This window comes from Silurus aristotelis (assembly GCF_946808225.1).
Source record: "Silurus aristotelis genome assembly, chromosome: 10".
NCBI classification, from domain to species: Eukaryota; Metazoa; Chordata; class Actinopteri; order Siluriformes; family Siluridae; genus Silurus; species Silurus aristotelis.
In genome coordinates this window covers 9,836,911-9,853,379 of record NC_139583.1, presented here as the reverse complement: position 1 = coordinate 9,853,379, position 16,469 = coordinate 9,836,911, and the positions used below count along the sequence as shown (strand labels likewise).

Below are 16,469 nucleotides of genomic sequence, written 5' to 3'. Positions count from 1 at the left end.
ACCTCATATGTACATATATGAAAAATAGAGGAGACAGGTGGAAAAAAAGCACTATTTATAGCACTATTAATACCAATATATGCAGTTAATTCAACTTAAAAATTTGATTATTCTAACAACATGTTTGTTGAACACAATTCAAAAACCCACGCAGCAGGAAGCCTTCAGTTCTGTTTCATTACACGCTGCTATTAAAACAGCTAGAAGGTTGCGCAGTCACCCTTGGTTTTGGCTTTTGAAAAGAAAACATTCCTCTTTCTGACAAAGAAAAGCACAATTTCCTGCATTTCCTCTCCAGAAAACAGAGCTGGAGAAACTCTATCAAGTGCTAATGCACTGGAGGTTCTTCGATATGGAATCGTGACTCTTCTTACTCCCAGAATTCAGAAAGCCAATGATAGATGTAAACACAAAGGCAACAAGCTTGCCACGAGTAGTATTCTCATCTGACTAAACCCAAAATATTTCTGGGGATGCCAACTGCAACACTTATACCAATAGTGGTCATATCATCTTATTACTTATTACTTAATAATTAACTTTATACAACCAGCTAACCTATATGGACAAAAGTTTGTGGACAGCTAACAATAAAATTAATTTGTGCTTTTTAAGCATCCCATTCCACATTTAGTTCTCTTTGCAATCTGGTTAAAAATAGAGCGTTTAATTAATAGACAGTATCTCTTTCATTGCACTCATCCAAGACCATGTACTCAGTGTAGATAATCCCTCTTTTATTCATATAATTGGTAACATGTTATTTGTTCATTTATCATTATTTATTACATATACAATACTAACCTGTACATATGTAAATATTTTACACTGCTACCAAAGCACGTCTGGTTAGATGCTAACTGCATTTTGTTGCCTTGTACCGTAACATGTGCAATGACACTAAAGTTAAAGCTAATCTAATCTAATATGGACTAATGCCAGATGATCATTACAGCTTCAGGAAGATGCAAGTCTATGGAAATACTGATTAAACCGAGTAAAATGCAACGCCATCACTAGCAAATTAAATACACTGGCCTGAAACTCATAAGCACGACTTGCACCTTTAACCTTCCTGCCATGGTCGCAAAAACAGAGTGATAATTCAAGAACTTTAACACGAAAACATAATTAGTACAATTACGCAGTCATCCACACCAGCAATTCCTTTGATTCAATTCATCTTTTTTAATGAAGATGATGCATTTGTCAGGGATCCACCAGCCACACCTTCAGCTATCACTCCAAGCAGATCTCCCACTTACTAATCAGCTACACCTGGCCCTCATCAGTTCCCATGCTACATAACCCCCGTTCCTCCACCAGCTCATTGTCCGTTCCACAGTTTAGGCTAAGGAATACTGTCGGACTACCCAAGCTACTCAGTTTGGTTTATCTCTGTTTACGGGACTCTGTGTTCGCATCAGTCTGATCACAGCTTTCACCAGGTCTAGTTATAGTGGAGTTTCATTGCGGTTTGCCGTTTTCTGCTTTGCCCTGTTATTCTTCATTAAAAAACCTTGTGGATTTCACTTTGGTTTCCGGCACGTTCTTTCGCCTGACAGCATTATTACTCACCATACAATATTATACAATAAACGTTTCTTGTTTTAGCCTAGCTACTGAGTTTATCATTCTCTGACCATACACCATAAACAGCATAAAAGCTCAGTATGGAGTTTCTGCCTCCTTTTTATTACAAATGCAGCACTGAAGGATTTAAAATCAGATAAATGAATATCTATTTACTACACATATTGCTCATTTGTAATATGGTCAATATGTAATCCCATTCCTACCGCATGCACATTTTCAAAACTGCAGGTGAGGCGCTTAAGATCAAACTCTTCTCCCTCCAACAGCAATGTCCATGTTGTTAAGAAAATAATGTATACAGTAAATTGAATCTAAAACTGCTCACTCTATAGCTGTTTTATCACAAGCATTTCTCTCTTCCTCTGTACTAAAATGAGTTCAGGTCATGTCACAGGTCCGGTGGCTGCTCACTAAGCGAAGGTGAAAGCCAGATGTTGCTGTGCCACTGAGCTGTAGATTCCAGAAAAGCGCCTGCCTGAGGTCAAAGCCAGCCTGCCTGATCTCTGTGGAGTACAGCCAGCATACCAAACACAGCTCACTGCACATCCCTGAGGAGGTGTAACAGTTAGTGAGCTGCTGACAAGGGACTTTAATTTGGCCAAAAGTCTTTTACATTTAGTTATTCCGGGCTGATCGCTTAAATCATGAACGTGAGTTGCAAAAAAAAAATCTAAGTTTTACATTTTACATTTTACATTTGTGCAAAGATTACATTTTACATTTGTGCATTTGTACATTTGATTTCTTTCTGCCCTCGTTTTCTCAACAGCTAAAACAGACCTATAACACACTTAAGGCTATGACTTAAAACGAATACTCAGTAATTAGTTACAATTATTATGTATATTATAATATTTAAATATATATATATATATATATATATATATATATATATATATATATATATATATATATATATATATATATATATATATATATATATGTATATATATATATATATATATGTATATATATATATATATATGTATATATATATATATATATATATATATATATATATATATATATATATATATATATATATATATATTCAAATATACACCGATGAGGCATAACTTTATGACCACCTGCCTAATATGGTGTTGGTCCCCCTAGGAACCCAAAACAGTTCTGACCTGTCGAGCATTAACAGCATTAACATCTTCAGCAATTGAAGCTACATGAGCTCGTTTTTTGGATCAGACCACACGAGCCAGCCTTCACTCCCAATGTGTATTAATGAGCCCTCGCCGGCCATAAACCTGCCACCAGTTCACCACTGTTCCTTCCTTGGAGCACTGTAGATAGATACTGACCACTGCAGACTAGGAATATCCCACAAGAGCTGTAGTTTTGGAGACGCTCTCACCCAGTTGTCTAGCCATCACAATTTGGCCCAAACGCACTCAAATCCTTACGCTTGCCCATTTTTCCTACTTCTAACAACTATTGCTGCTTAATATATCCCACCCACTAACAGGTGCCATGATGAAGAGATAATCAGTGTTTTTCATTTCAACAGATATAACGTTATAATGTCATAATGTTATGCCTGATTGGTGTGTACACTACACCTATCAGCAACTTACTATTTCATATCAGTTTATTCTTTAGTACAAAATGTTGTACATCAAACTTGTAACGTGTAAAATCGTTTAATTCTTTAATTTTCGTTTCATTTTTATTAAGCATTGTTTATAACATTTGCATTTTTGTAGCCTCTTTGCTACTTTTCATGGCTGTGGTTTGATTCTGCTAATATACACTATATGGATGTCTTCCACGAGATTTTGGAGTGTCAATGAGGAGATTTGTTCTCATTCAATAAAAAAAAATGCTTCAGTACATAGTGATATTATTTCCTGTTTAGATCGGATCATTCTTTCTGGTACTGCAGAAAAACGGCACTTCATGCGGCAAAGTTTGATCTACGACCCCTTTATGCATTACTAGTTACAATGAAGCTTAAGTACCTGTGGTGCAAAAGAAATTCGACACATCGTTAGTTTTAAACTTTAGGACAGACTTTATGCCCTGACTTACGCTCAGCTGGTGTGACTGCTGCTCCTGGTGCCTCGGTACCCTCGACTAAATGACACCTTTAGGATTTGAGTGCATGTTTCCACTTGTTTCAGCTGGCCTAATAAGCTGATAATTACTAGCCCTTCGAGACATCGCTTATATTTTCTGAGTAGGTCCTTTTTTGTGCCTTGGACGTAATTTGCTCTCTGAGGAAAAGGATAAATGCAGAAAAGCAGGGCAGTTGTTTTCCTGCTGCCAGTGTCATGGAGTCACAGAAACTGGGCCAACCAGAGGCAAGACAACTAGCCAACCATGCTTTTTTACTTAACAGCTCCAGGGAAACCTGCTGGGTGCGAGCCATTAACAAAACCCACACGTGGGAGGACTGAAAATAACCATTATAAAGAATGACCCTGATACAATCTGAGCAAATTGACCCTGAAAGAAGCCTTTTTCAAGGACTTTAAACTAAAAACTTGCACTGAATCATTGTTACGTTTGAGAATTTAAACTAAATTAGTGTAAGCCTTTGGATGACTAGACATATTTATTCAGATGAGTGACATAACATGCACACTTATCATGTGACAAAGAAAGCCAAAGCAAATAATAAATAATCAAATTAAACAATTTTGAACATCATTTCATATGTCCCTGACCTGTTTTAATGTCTTCTGCCAGCTTCAGTATGGCGAGAGATGCGATGATCTGGTAGATATGATGGCCAGCCCTGTTAAATAGATTGAAAATATTTTTTTTAATGAACAGGCATGTGGAAAATAGGTGTGGTGTTAAAACTCCCACTGATTTTGACTAATTGAAATCACTGTTTATACAAGTAAAAATATTCCCCATATAATAGAATCTGCATAGAAAATGATTGCAGAACATGATCTGTATAAGGACTCGAGAAACAGGATACAAATGGCAGTTAATAAAATAAAAAGATTTAATAAAGAGAGTGGAACAAGAAGAAAAGTTACACTATATGGACAAAAGTATTGGAATGGTTCTTCCCACTGTTGGCTCAACGTTGTAGGCACACAGATGTATATAATGTCTTTGAATGGAGTAGCATTACATTTTACCTTCACTTGAACTTGGAGACCAGAACCTGTTCCAGCAAGCAATGTTCCTGTGCACAAAGCCAGCTCCATTAAGATATGGTTTACATGAAAAGAAGTAGAAGATCTTTAGTGTCCTGCTATAGAGCTTTGACCTCAACTTTACTGGGATGAATTGGAATGCTGACCTCAACCTACATCAGTACCTGACTTTACTAACACCCTTGTGGCTGAACGAGCACAAATCTCTATAACCACACTCCAAAATCTAGTGGAACATCTTCACAGGAGAGAGGAGGATATTACAACAGCTAATGCGGACTAAATGTGGAAGAGTATGTTCCAAAACCCATACAGAATCTTGAATCTTATGGTCATTTGTCCACAAACTTTTGTTAATATAGTGTATCCTTTCATAAATGGTTATATTTAAACTACGTTTTGCAGGAGTAGACTTAAACCTGGTGGTAAAATCCCTCAGTATATATATATATATATATATATATATATATATATATATATATATATATATATATATATATATATATATATATATATATATATATATATAAATCATGTGAAATGTCTGTGCAGCACTCCTGCTCTGTGCCGTAACACTCAGATAGCAGACTCCGTCATGCCCATATTCTGGAAGTTTCATTTCACATGACCTCTTCAAGGATAAGCCACATTAATCCAGCAGACAGGCTATTGCACATGCTGAGAAAGAGGAATGAATAAAAGAGGTGTGAATGTACAGAATAGTGGAGGTTATTATAACAGCAAAAGGGAACCAAATCTGGAAGGGGATGTTCAAAATACACATACTAATCTTTACAGTCGGGTGTCAAAAAACTTTTGTCCATACAGTGAAGTAAGAACAAAGGAGAAAAAGAAGAGGAAACAAGGGACAAGACACCTAAAACATGTAACCAGAAATAAAAAACAAGAACATGCAAGAATCAGGAAGTAAAAGTCGAACTAATTCCTAGAAAGTAACAACATATAATTACATTTAATTACTTTGTTACTGCACTTTGATAATTAAGTATTATTTTATATATATTTTAACCCCAATAATTTTGACATTTAATTATTAGATTCACAAATAAATACCTCAATCAAGTATAATCTTTTCAGCATCAAACAGCTTGAAACAACTCATTTCTTACCCAATCCAAACTTAATACTTAATACCCAACAGTGTAATTCATCTGCTTTGTGTTTATTAAGCCTGCTATTAGCTTTTATTAGTTAACATTTTTAAAGTTAGAATTAAAGCTGTTGTTAGTTATACTTTGCTGGTGTTTCCTTAGTGAATCTTTATTCTCTTTTTATTTTCATACTTACAAAAGTTTTATTACCTTTACTGCAATAATATGAGTCAAGTCAAGTCAAGTCAAGTTTATTTCTATAGCGCTTTTCACAACGGACATTGTCTCAAAGCAGCTTTACAGAAAAATTTATTATGAATGAAGAGTTTGTTGCTTACTCTAACAGGTTTTTTTTAAAAAACTAAATGTGAATGATCATGCCCTTATTTACTTATTTTTATTTAATACTGAAAGCAGAAAAGGGAGAAAATGGCTTTTTATTGATTCTGAGCACACATAAGCAGAGAATATGACTTATTTGTTAATGTATCCTATTGATTTAATCACACAAATTTTAAAATCTCACAATATTAAACACTATAAATACCCAAAATTATACACTATTTCCAATCTAACATTTCTAATTATGACCCAGAAATAAATTTGATTGGTGGTCTTTTCTTAGGAAGAAATGTCCACTCTGGACCAATGTGCACAAATCATCAATAATATGATACAAACTACACCCAACATATTCAGTGCATACAGATAATCAGGATAGGGTTGTTCTGCAATGAGTGTCTGAAGACTACGTGCATGGCATAACATTGTAAAAAGAGGACATGTGTGGGACTCCATTTACTGTCACGCGTTTGTCACATTTAAAAAGCATGTAATGATTCATATAAATTTCTCACAGTGAAGCCAGAATGTCTGATGAATCCACTGATGGATAATGTGCTGATGGTTGATCAGTTATTTTACATCAGGGTTGATTTGATCGCAAAGATTTGATCGCAAGAAATCCGTATTGAGTTTTTTTTTTTCATTTTCAGCAAAAAAAAAAAGTTTTTAAACATCAAATGTTTTTCATTTTTAAAACTTAAGATCAGAAGAATGCAACGTACACGCACCCACATCCCTAAGCATTTATTTCAAATCGAAATGTTTTTCACTTTTGCCTGATTAAAGAGTTTGGCACGTTTGCTTTCACTGCGGTTTAAATGCTATAAACTGAACAGTATATCAGACGGATTTACTGCACCATTGAGCTGTGATCAGTCCTTCCATTCTAGAGAGAGCTTAATGCTCAAATACAAGCTTAATCACACTATTGAGTGTTGAATGCAAATAACATTCGTGCCTCGGAAATACACCAAAAGCACCAGTAAATTCTTTCCTCTACAGAATTAGTGCGAATGGCTGCAGGTAGAGGTGAAAGGGTATGGGGTGAATATGCAGCAGCGCTTAACATAAGGTAAGGTTTTAGTGCTTAGTGCTGTTGCTCGGACATTTGGGATACATTTGCACGGTTAAATTGCTCGGTGTAATGTACAGCGTACTCTAATGGACTGTAATGGCCAAACCAGAGCAGTGCAGGCTGAGGTGCCACTCCATGAACTCATGCTACATGAATAGACAGGAAGCAGGTCCGGGCTGCAGCTGCTGCTCGCCTCTGTTTTGGTGAAGTTTTGTACTTTTTTTTCCTCGTCATAAGGGCTGTTAAGTATTCCCATTCCCAACACAGAACCGCAGCACTGCCTGCAATGCTTCAATTACAGCTCAACCACAAGGCAGGGCCTGGTTTCTTTCTCTTTCTCTCTGAGTCAGCAGACACACAATCACACAACACAGTGACACAAAGTGAAGGACAAACTGAAGAAAGGAGAAGTGGCCTTCTAAACATGATTGCTTCTGTTTCATTAAGACATAAATCCAGACCACAGCCAATGTCCCCTTTACTTATTTAGTCCCGATCCAAACACATTCCAATGTTTCTAAGACGCTTCTTCATACATTTATTGCGTACTTGTTTTGGTAGCCACTTATATTATTAAATTCAATTACAGCTGTATTATTCAGGCTTTTTAACAACAATGAGAGATATACTGATCTCAGAATGACAACACATATGACACCAGTTTAAAATAAATCATAAATTCCTTGCCAAAGCATCAGACATTTTCTTCATATCTATAAAATATAACACACATATAATGTATCTGGCACAAATGAAATGTAGCAGAAGACAACTGAATTTGGTTGCAGCAAAAGTCTCCCTAAACTAAATAAGTAAAAAATTAAGCTAGTCAGACTCAAATAATGTCTAGCTAACCACCTAGCATTTCATCACCACATTTAATATTACTTTTTAGCATCGTCCACAGGTTTACAAAACATGGGTCATGACTCTATGTTGAGGTTTATATATTTTATTAATAAACATTTACAAATATTTCTCTAGCTATCACAACTGCAATTTAGCTACGACTTAAAACTTTCTTCAATGTAACATACAGACATGCCATTTCACTAGTTCCTGGACCACCTATGACTATGTTACACTTCCAGCATGAAACAGAAGTCAAAAAGCAAACACAATGATAAAGTTTCTTTTGGATAAAATCATTTGGCAGAATAATACCGTAAACGTGCTTAATAAACTTTCTTTCGGCTTCTCCCTTCCTAACGAAACCCTCCCCATTTATCCGGGCTTGGGACCGGCACTAAGGCTTGTGCAACCCTAATGGCTGGGGTTGGTTCTCTGACTGGGGATCGAACCTGGGCTGTAGCGGTAAGCGCCATATCCTAACCACTAGACCACCAGGAAACCCGTAAATGTGCTTAATGAAAAAATAAAATAAAAGTCTACTTTCCTATCAAATTTCATTTATTATAAAAAAAAAATTAATAAAAAATTCTTAGATCCAATAGCATTTACATATAAAAACTTTGTTGTTCTTGTTTTTTGTTTTTTTTTGTTTACTTTGTTAATAACTGTTATTTTAACCAATGAAAAATTATTTTATTAATTTCAAGTATTCATAATGTAGAAGTGCATTCTATAAGATGCCACAATATTCCTAGACACCTAGCAAACATGATCATATTGCCCTCTACGCCCTCGGATTTCCGTTTTTATCTATTGAACTTGCTGTCTGTCACCACAGCGTTGCAGTTGCATGGCTTTTCCCTTGACATCCCATGTTTGTTGATGTGTCACTGTAGGGTGGACAATGGCAGTGGGGATCATTCAGTTCTGTTTAATTTACAGTCCCATCCAAACACTTGTTCTACTCTGTTCAGGCGAGAACAGAGTAGAACAAGAGAAAACAGAAGGCAGATCAACCTGCACACAGTCAGTCACCTGTGTGATAAAAGCAAGCAGGGTAGAGTGAAATGCAGTCCATATGCCAGTGTGTACGCTCATGGTCAATAGCACAATGAGAGTCATTCCCAGTGCACGGGCTCCCTGAGTGATATAATGGTCCAGTAAGGAAACACATAAGTGTTCTGTATTCCCGACTACAGTTAAATTGCCGGACCATTTACGAGTTGATCATTTGATGTTAAACCTGGTCTGAGAATTTATAGCACAGTAAAAGATTGTCAAAGACACTAGTTGAGCTTTTTGTGTGAAGTTTCCTTTTTTTTTTGGGAGACATTTCAGGCTACGAATTTTAAATACATCTTAAATTAAATTTAGGTACTAAGATAGTATTTGACATTATTAAATTATAATAACTGTGTATAGGAGACTAAAGCATAACTATCTAAATGGCTACTTGCACTCTGAGCTATGCAACAGCTTGCAATCAGTCTACAAAAAAGTCACAATGTTGGGCTAATGTTAGCTTGGGTGTTTATTTTAATTAAGTGTTTACTTACCTTTCTAGCTTTTTTTTTTTTTTTTTTTGTTTTTTTTTACATATAACAAAGCATTCAATCAAGATCTTTTCTTCTGGACGGATTAAAGAAGCTCTGCAAGTGTTCTTACACATACATTATGATGAACATAGCTTCTGCAAATACCGAATCTAAAATAACTTTATTGTCATTATACTATACTGCTGAAAGCAGAAGTGCTGTTTTGGTTCAAATGCAGAAGTGTTTGTACAAGTAGCCCATTCCTGTTTTTACTGTACTTCGTTTGCTATTGGATTCCTCCAATGTATGTAATGAGCGAGTTCCATCTAAAACCTCTAATCTGGAATAAGAACACTGGAAATATCTCCAATGTCAAAACCAAACCGTAAATCTGCTTCCAAAATGTTTTCCTGGCCCTTGACATCCTTGTCTGTGAAACATTTCTCGAATAATGACATTTTAATTAGTCATAAAACCTAACCCTAACCCTTTGAATATATATATATATATATATATATATATATATATATATATATATATATATATATATATATATATATATATATATATATATATATATTTTTTTTTTTTTTTTTATTAAGGCTACTTATGAAATTGTATTCTTAATAAGAGGAAAATGTTCGTCATGGACTGTAAATACCAAGTAAATAGCAAAAGATGAATCTTAAAGAACAACATCAAACTAAAATGATCACTAAATTTAAAACATTACAACAAAACATAAATGTAGTTTTCTGTCAGTAATATAAACAATATTGGCAAAAGTATTCGGACACCAGACATATATCCCATATATCCCCGATCTGTTACCACAAACTTGAAGGCACACAATTATATAGAATGTATTTGGATGCATAGCATTCAATTTTCCCCTCACTTAAACTTGGAGACCAGAACCTTTTCCAGCATGACAGTGTCCCTGTGCACAAAGCCAGCTCCATGAAGATAAACTTTACATGGGTTGGAGTGAAAGATCTTGAGTTACCTGCTAACTGCACCCCAGGGCTCCTCACCCTACATCAGTACCTGACTTTACTAACACCTTTGTGGCTGAATGAGCACAAATCTCCACAAGTACACTCCAAAATGTGGTGGAACATCTTCAGAGGAGAGAGGAGGATATTATAACAGCAAATGGGGACTAAATGTGGAAGAGGATGTTCGAAAACCCATACAGAATCTTATGGTCGGGTGTCCACAAACTTTTGTCGATATAGTGTATCCTTTCATATATTTATTTAAAAAAAGATGCATAAATGGTTATATTTAAGCTACGTTTTTCAGGATTTAACTTAAACCTGGTGGTAAAAAAGTAGGTGGGACCTCCCTCAATATTGCTTCTGGTTAAGATACAAAGGAAAGCCTATTTTTTGCAGAGCTATATATAGTACACCATGTGAAGGGTTTCCCTGGCCCCCACAAAAGTTAATAAATTACCGAACTATTCAAGCAAGCCTGTATCATGTGAAATGTCTGTGCAACACTCCTGCTCTGTGCCTTAACACTCAGATAGCAGACTCTGTCATGCCCGTATTCTGGAAGTTAGTTTTCCATTTCCGCATGACCTCTTCAAGGATAAGCCACATTAATCCAGCAGACAGGCTATTGCACATGCTGAGAAGGAGTAAGGAATAAAAGAGGTGTGAATGTACATCCATCACTCACAGCAGAGAGCAGGCCATCACAGTGGCCCTGCTGGAGCTCTCGCAGAAGCTTAAGAGGACGAAAGAGAAGCACAGTGACACTCAATCAGGCAATTTATAGGGAACTGCTTATAGTCAGCCAGAAATAAAGTGCTTATTGTGCTTATTATTATAATAAAGTGCTTATTTTACCTTGATGCCATCCATAAAATGGATGGCATCAAGGTAAAATTATGTCTAAATTGAGTTAATAATACCCCTAGGTTGATGACACAATCAGTAATTATTATTTACTAGTAACTGATCTTGAGGCGCTCGGGTTTCCTTTAGGAGTCTATAATGCAAATTGTGACAAAAATAGTTGTATAGAATGCAATATCATCACTGCAGAGTGGAAGGAAGGAAGCGAGTCATGGCATTTTATGATTTCTATGCTTAGTGCACCTTAGGGCTCCAAGCCAGCAGGGTGACGAAGAGCTGAACATCACAAACAGAGCCAAACTGTTTAGAATATAATGGTTCACTATCCACTATACACTACTGTCTCCTAATCCTCTGGCTCATTATGACGAAAACAGAATGCTAAAACAAACCTCCGTCATCAAATAATGAATGAGCTGTTTGATTATTTTATCAAAAAAGATCCAAACAATCATTCAAAAAATTTAATATATGAGTATCTCTACTGCAAAAAAGTGACTAAAAGGGGAAAAAAATTTGAAAGAGTAAAAAAAATGAAAAAAACAGAAAAAAAAGAAAAGGCTACTAAATTATACTGGGCTGTGGAAAAGAACTAATTATAGGCATATGATGAAACTATTCATAACAACAAAACAAATTTTATTTGTGGTAAAAAAAAAGTCTCATTCCTAAATTGTATAAAAGGCAAACATTGAATTAGGGATAAGTAAGTGAGCAGCATTGTTATAATGCCTGCTGTCTGAACGTCTAATAAGAGCCACACGAGCAGAAAACCTTAATGGGGCCATGAATATAAAGCCTTTTTGCCAGACCACTTTGCTGGGCCGCTGGCGTATCTCCCACTCAGCAGCAGGCCATGGAAAACTACAGCAGACCAGAGATATAAATGATTACACTCTCTCCCACAGCTTGCCATCCAGAACAAAGAAAGCACAAATGAAAAATTGAGAAAATAAAAGAAGGGAGGGAGAGAGATCTTAAAATCCATCCATCTCTCACTAACCCATCTGTTTTTCCCCCAGCGTTGGAAAACCAACTCCCTCCACCCCACTTTCTAACTAATAAACGTCATATTAAAAAGGGTTGTGGTTTACTTGGACACGCATAAGAGCTTCCGAAAAAGTTTGTAAATGAATAGGAATGACAAGAGTGGAAGGTGACAGACTTCTGGAAGGATGCATATGGATATAGTTAAAAAAAAAAGTACTCAAAGAGTTCTTTGAGAACAGAAAGGAATATTTAAAGTTGAAAAGCAGACATTTGTAGAAAAAAAAAAAAGCCGAATGCAGAGTTTTTATTGATGCAGCGAAAAAAAAATCCAATGTCTTTTTTGTTCTGTTTGTTTTGCAGGACCACTGCCACTGTAAGACTAATAAAGCTAGCTGAGCTAGTTGTGGGGGATCAGTGGTTACGGTGTTGAGTTGCAGATCCACCAAAAGCCGCCATAGATTTCACCCTTGACATCAGTCAAATGAGAAAAAGTTCTGGATTACGAGTGATTTTTTACAATAAACTATGTAATTTACTTCACTAATATGTTGTACAGTACTTTTTTTTTACAGTGTGTTCCATTTTGATTCTGGTTCCGCTCAAGGCTTCTTCCATCATGTCACCTTACAGTGTTTTTCTCTCATCTCTTTATTAAGATGAAGTTCTTGCAATGTGAAACTCCATAGCTGCTATCTAGCAACATCTGCTGTTAAAAATAATAAACAAATACACTATATGTCAGTGCATTTTTTACAAAATGAATTGCTTAAATAGCAAGAATGCATGTTTTACAACTTTGACTCGGACCATGGATTCAAGGATCTGTCATCATTCTTTCCAGTTTTTGCACCAATTCTCAGTACGCTTATTATAAAACAGAATCCTGGTCAGTGGGGTCATTTGCAAGCCACTGGAACTGCTCAATGAAAAAGACCGTGAGAGTGTTTCAGCATCGTTTTTTGGGTCAAACATGCTCATCGTCAACCTGTCTCGTAATAAACCTTTAGATGCCATTAGCCACGTTCCAAGCAACCTCAAGGAGTTCTACAGAGTCAAGCAATTCATTACCAACAGCTCAGGGAAGTATGTTAAGATCTAAACCTGGCTGAGAATCCAGATATCTGCTATAAAAAATGGAAAAATTAAAACCATACAGATGTTTCATGTAGAGCAGACTACAGGATGAAAATAGTGTTTTTAGTGGAAATAATACACCATTTTCCCACAGTGTCTAAAGTAGTACTTCTGTCTAGCACATGTGGAAGCATTACAGTGATGTCTTACTGGAAAAAAGGACAAATTAATTAAATATTCACTTGAACTAGGAGAAGCAAAACCTGTTCCAGCATGGCAATGCCTCAAATGCACAAAGAAAGCACGATAAACACATGGGTTGTCCTCGATCTTCTTGAACCCCTTTAAGATAATTTGGAATGTTGTGCTCATTTGTTAACACCCTTGTGTTAATGAGCACAAATCTCCAAAAACTCCAATGAGCACGCTCCAAAAACTAGAACTTCTTTACAGAAAAGTAGAGGTTATTATATCAGGAAAATGAAGTTCAAAAGTAGAAAGAAATGTTCAAAAAAAGCTCCTCCGAGTTCCAAGTTCAGGTGTATCTAAGCAGTCACTATAAATGAAGTTATCATGTGTGTCATATTACAATACTGTTCCAGTTCATTGTTGAAAAAGATATTTAAGATAAGATAAGATAAGATAAGATAAGATAAGATAAGATAAGATAAGATAAGATAAGATAAGATAAGATAAACCTTTATTCGTCCCACAGTGGGGAAATTTCTTCGTTACAGCAGCATGAAAAATAAAAAAATAAATAAATGCAAATATATAAAAGAATAGACGAATAAGACATACTATAATATACAAGTATATACACAACACAATGTATAAATACAGATGAGGGAAAGTACTTATTGCAGGTTGTATTGCACACAGGTAGTATTGCACGTATTGCAGGTAATATTGCACACAGTAGTATTATTAAATAGTAAAACAGTAAAAAACAGTAACTATTACACCATTGAACAGTACTAACAGTGTGTATTTTGGTTATGGGTTAATTGGGAGCAGCTTTTATTGTACAGTCTAATAGCAGCAGGGAGAAAAGACCTTCTGTATCACTCCTTCAGACACTTAGGATGTAACAGTCTGTCACTGAAGGAGCTGCTCAACGAGGTAACAGTTTCATACAGGGGGTGGGAGGCGTTCTGAAGTAATGATGATAGTTTTGCTACCATCCTCCTTTCTCCCACCTCCTGTACAGTGTCCATGGGAATCCCCAGGACTGAGCTGGCCTTCCTGATCAGCTTGTCTAGTCTCTTCCTGTCTGCAGTAGAGATGCTGCTACCCCAGCAGACCAGTCCATAGAATATGGCTGATGTCACAACAGAGTCAAAAAAGGTCTTCAGTAGCTCTCCCTGCACTCCAAAAGACCTTAGTCTCCTCAGCAGAAAGAGTCTGCTCTGCCCTTTCTTATAGATAGAGTCCACTCTCACAATGTCCTTTCCCTGAATGTTTACCAATGGAAGTGATGAAGTGTGTTTGTGCCGACGGAAATCCACCACCAGTTTTCCCCGCATTTATCTGGAGGCAGCTCCGGTGACACCAGTCCACAAAGTTCTGTATAAGTCCTCTGTACTCTCTGTCATCATCATTCGTGATCAGACAGACAATGGCAGAGTCATCAGAGAACTTCTGTAGGTGACAGGTTGCCTCGCTAAACATGAAGTCTGCAGTGTAGATGGTGAAGAGAAACGGGGCAAGAACCGTTCCCTGGGGGGCTCCAGTGTTGCAGACAATCATGTCAGACTCACAGTCACGAGTCCTCACATACTGTGGTCGGTCTGTGATGTAGTCCAGTATCCAGGCTGACAGACGATGGTCCACTCCCATGTCCCATCTTATCCTTCAGAAGCACAGGTTGGATGGTGTTAAAAGCACTAGAGAAGTCAAAAAACATGACTCTCACAGTGCTCCCAGCCTTTTCCAGGTGTGAAGTAGCCCGATTTAGGAGGAAGATGACTGCGTCTTCCACTCCAATGCCAGGTTGGTAGGCAAACTGAAGTGGAAGTTAGGGGAGTTAGGTGTGTTGTATATTGACTGTGAGCTGATAGCAGTGCAGAGAGAGGTGGGGCTGGAGCTGCTTGCTGTGGAACCAGAGAACGGGGGATTGCAGCAGGGGTGACTGGATGGGGGCAGGGGAGGGTAGCTCATCAAATCTGTTAAAGTATAGATTAAGATCACCCTCAGCCTGAGAGCTGGACTCCCTATGACCACTGATGGTTTTGAGCCCCTTTCACACACTGCTGACGTTGTTCTGCTGCAGCTGATACTCCATCTTCTTCCTGTAGCATGCTTTTCCTTCCCTGATCTTCTTTCTAAGTTCTCTCTGGACAGTTTTCAGCTCTTCCTTGTTTCCCGATTTAAAAACCCTCTTCTTCTCTTTAAGGAGAGTCTTTATATCAGGGTTAATCCACGGTTCGTTGTTGGGAAAACACCGTACAGTCCTGGTGGGTACAGTATTCTCCACACAGAAATTTCACAGACTACAGAAGTAAGAAATATATCAGGATTTACTGATTCTATAAATAAAACAAAAACAAATCTGTTCTTTTCACACCAGACTCTAAATTATTAAGTTCAGTACAAAATAAAGTATTGTAACGTGTTACCAAGTAATCAGTCCCAAAGCCTTTCAACATATAACAGATTAGCAATATATGTCACAGCACTGCAGCTCCGAAAGCGGTGATCCATTTACAACTATATAACACCAGGGTGCACATTTCATGCTGGCGGCAATGACATCCCGCATTGACAGGGTGAATGTTACCATATATTATACACCTAAATCAGCATTTCCTGTCAAGCAGTTTAAAGACATTAATTATGAAGCACTCCAGACGTAGATCGTACATCTTGGCCGAAAAGGAAAGCGACGCTGCAAACGG

At 36.9% G+C, this 16,469-nt stretch overlaps 1 protein-coding gene across 5 annotated transcripts in view; it reads right to left on the bottom strand.

The window, feature by feature from the left end:
* Positions 1 to 16,469, bottom strand: part of tspan9a (tetraspanin 9a) — a 222,632-nt gene that overhangs the window by 188,262 nt on the left and 17,901 nt on the right. For 3 of the 5 annotated variants that reach the window (XM_083551978.1, XM_083551980.1, XM_083551979.1), the window contains exon 2: positions 4,278 to 4,348. The exons of 1 other annotated variant lie outside the window; for it this stretch is intronic. The gene's annotated coding sequence lies outside the window, so the exon portion shown is untranslated. Of the gene's footprint in view, positions 1 to 3,639; positions 3,661 to 4,277; positions 4,349 to 16,469 lie in introns of those variants that run through there. One more of the 5 variants, XM_083551982.1, reaches the window with a different exon arrangement.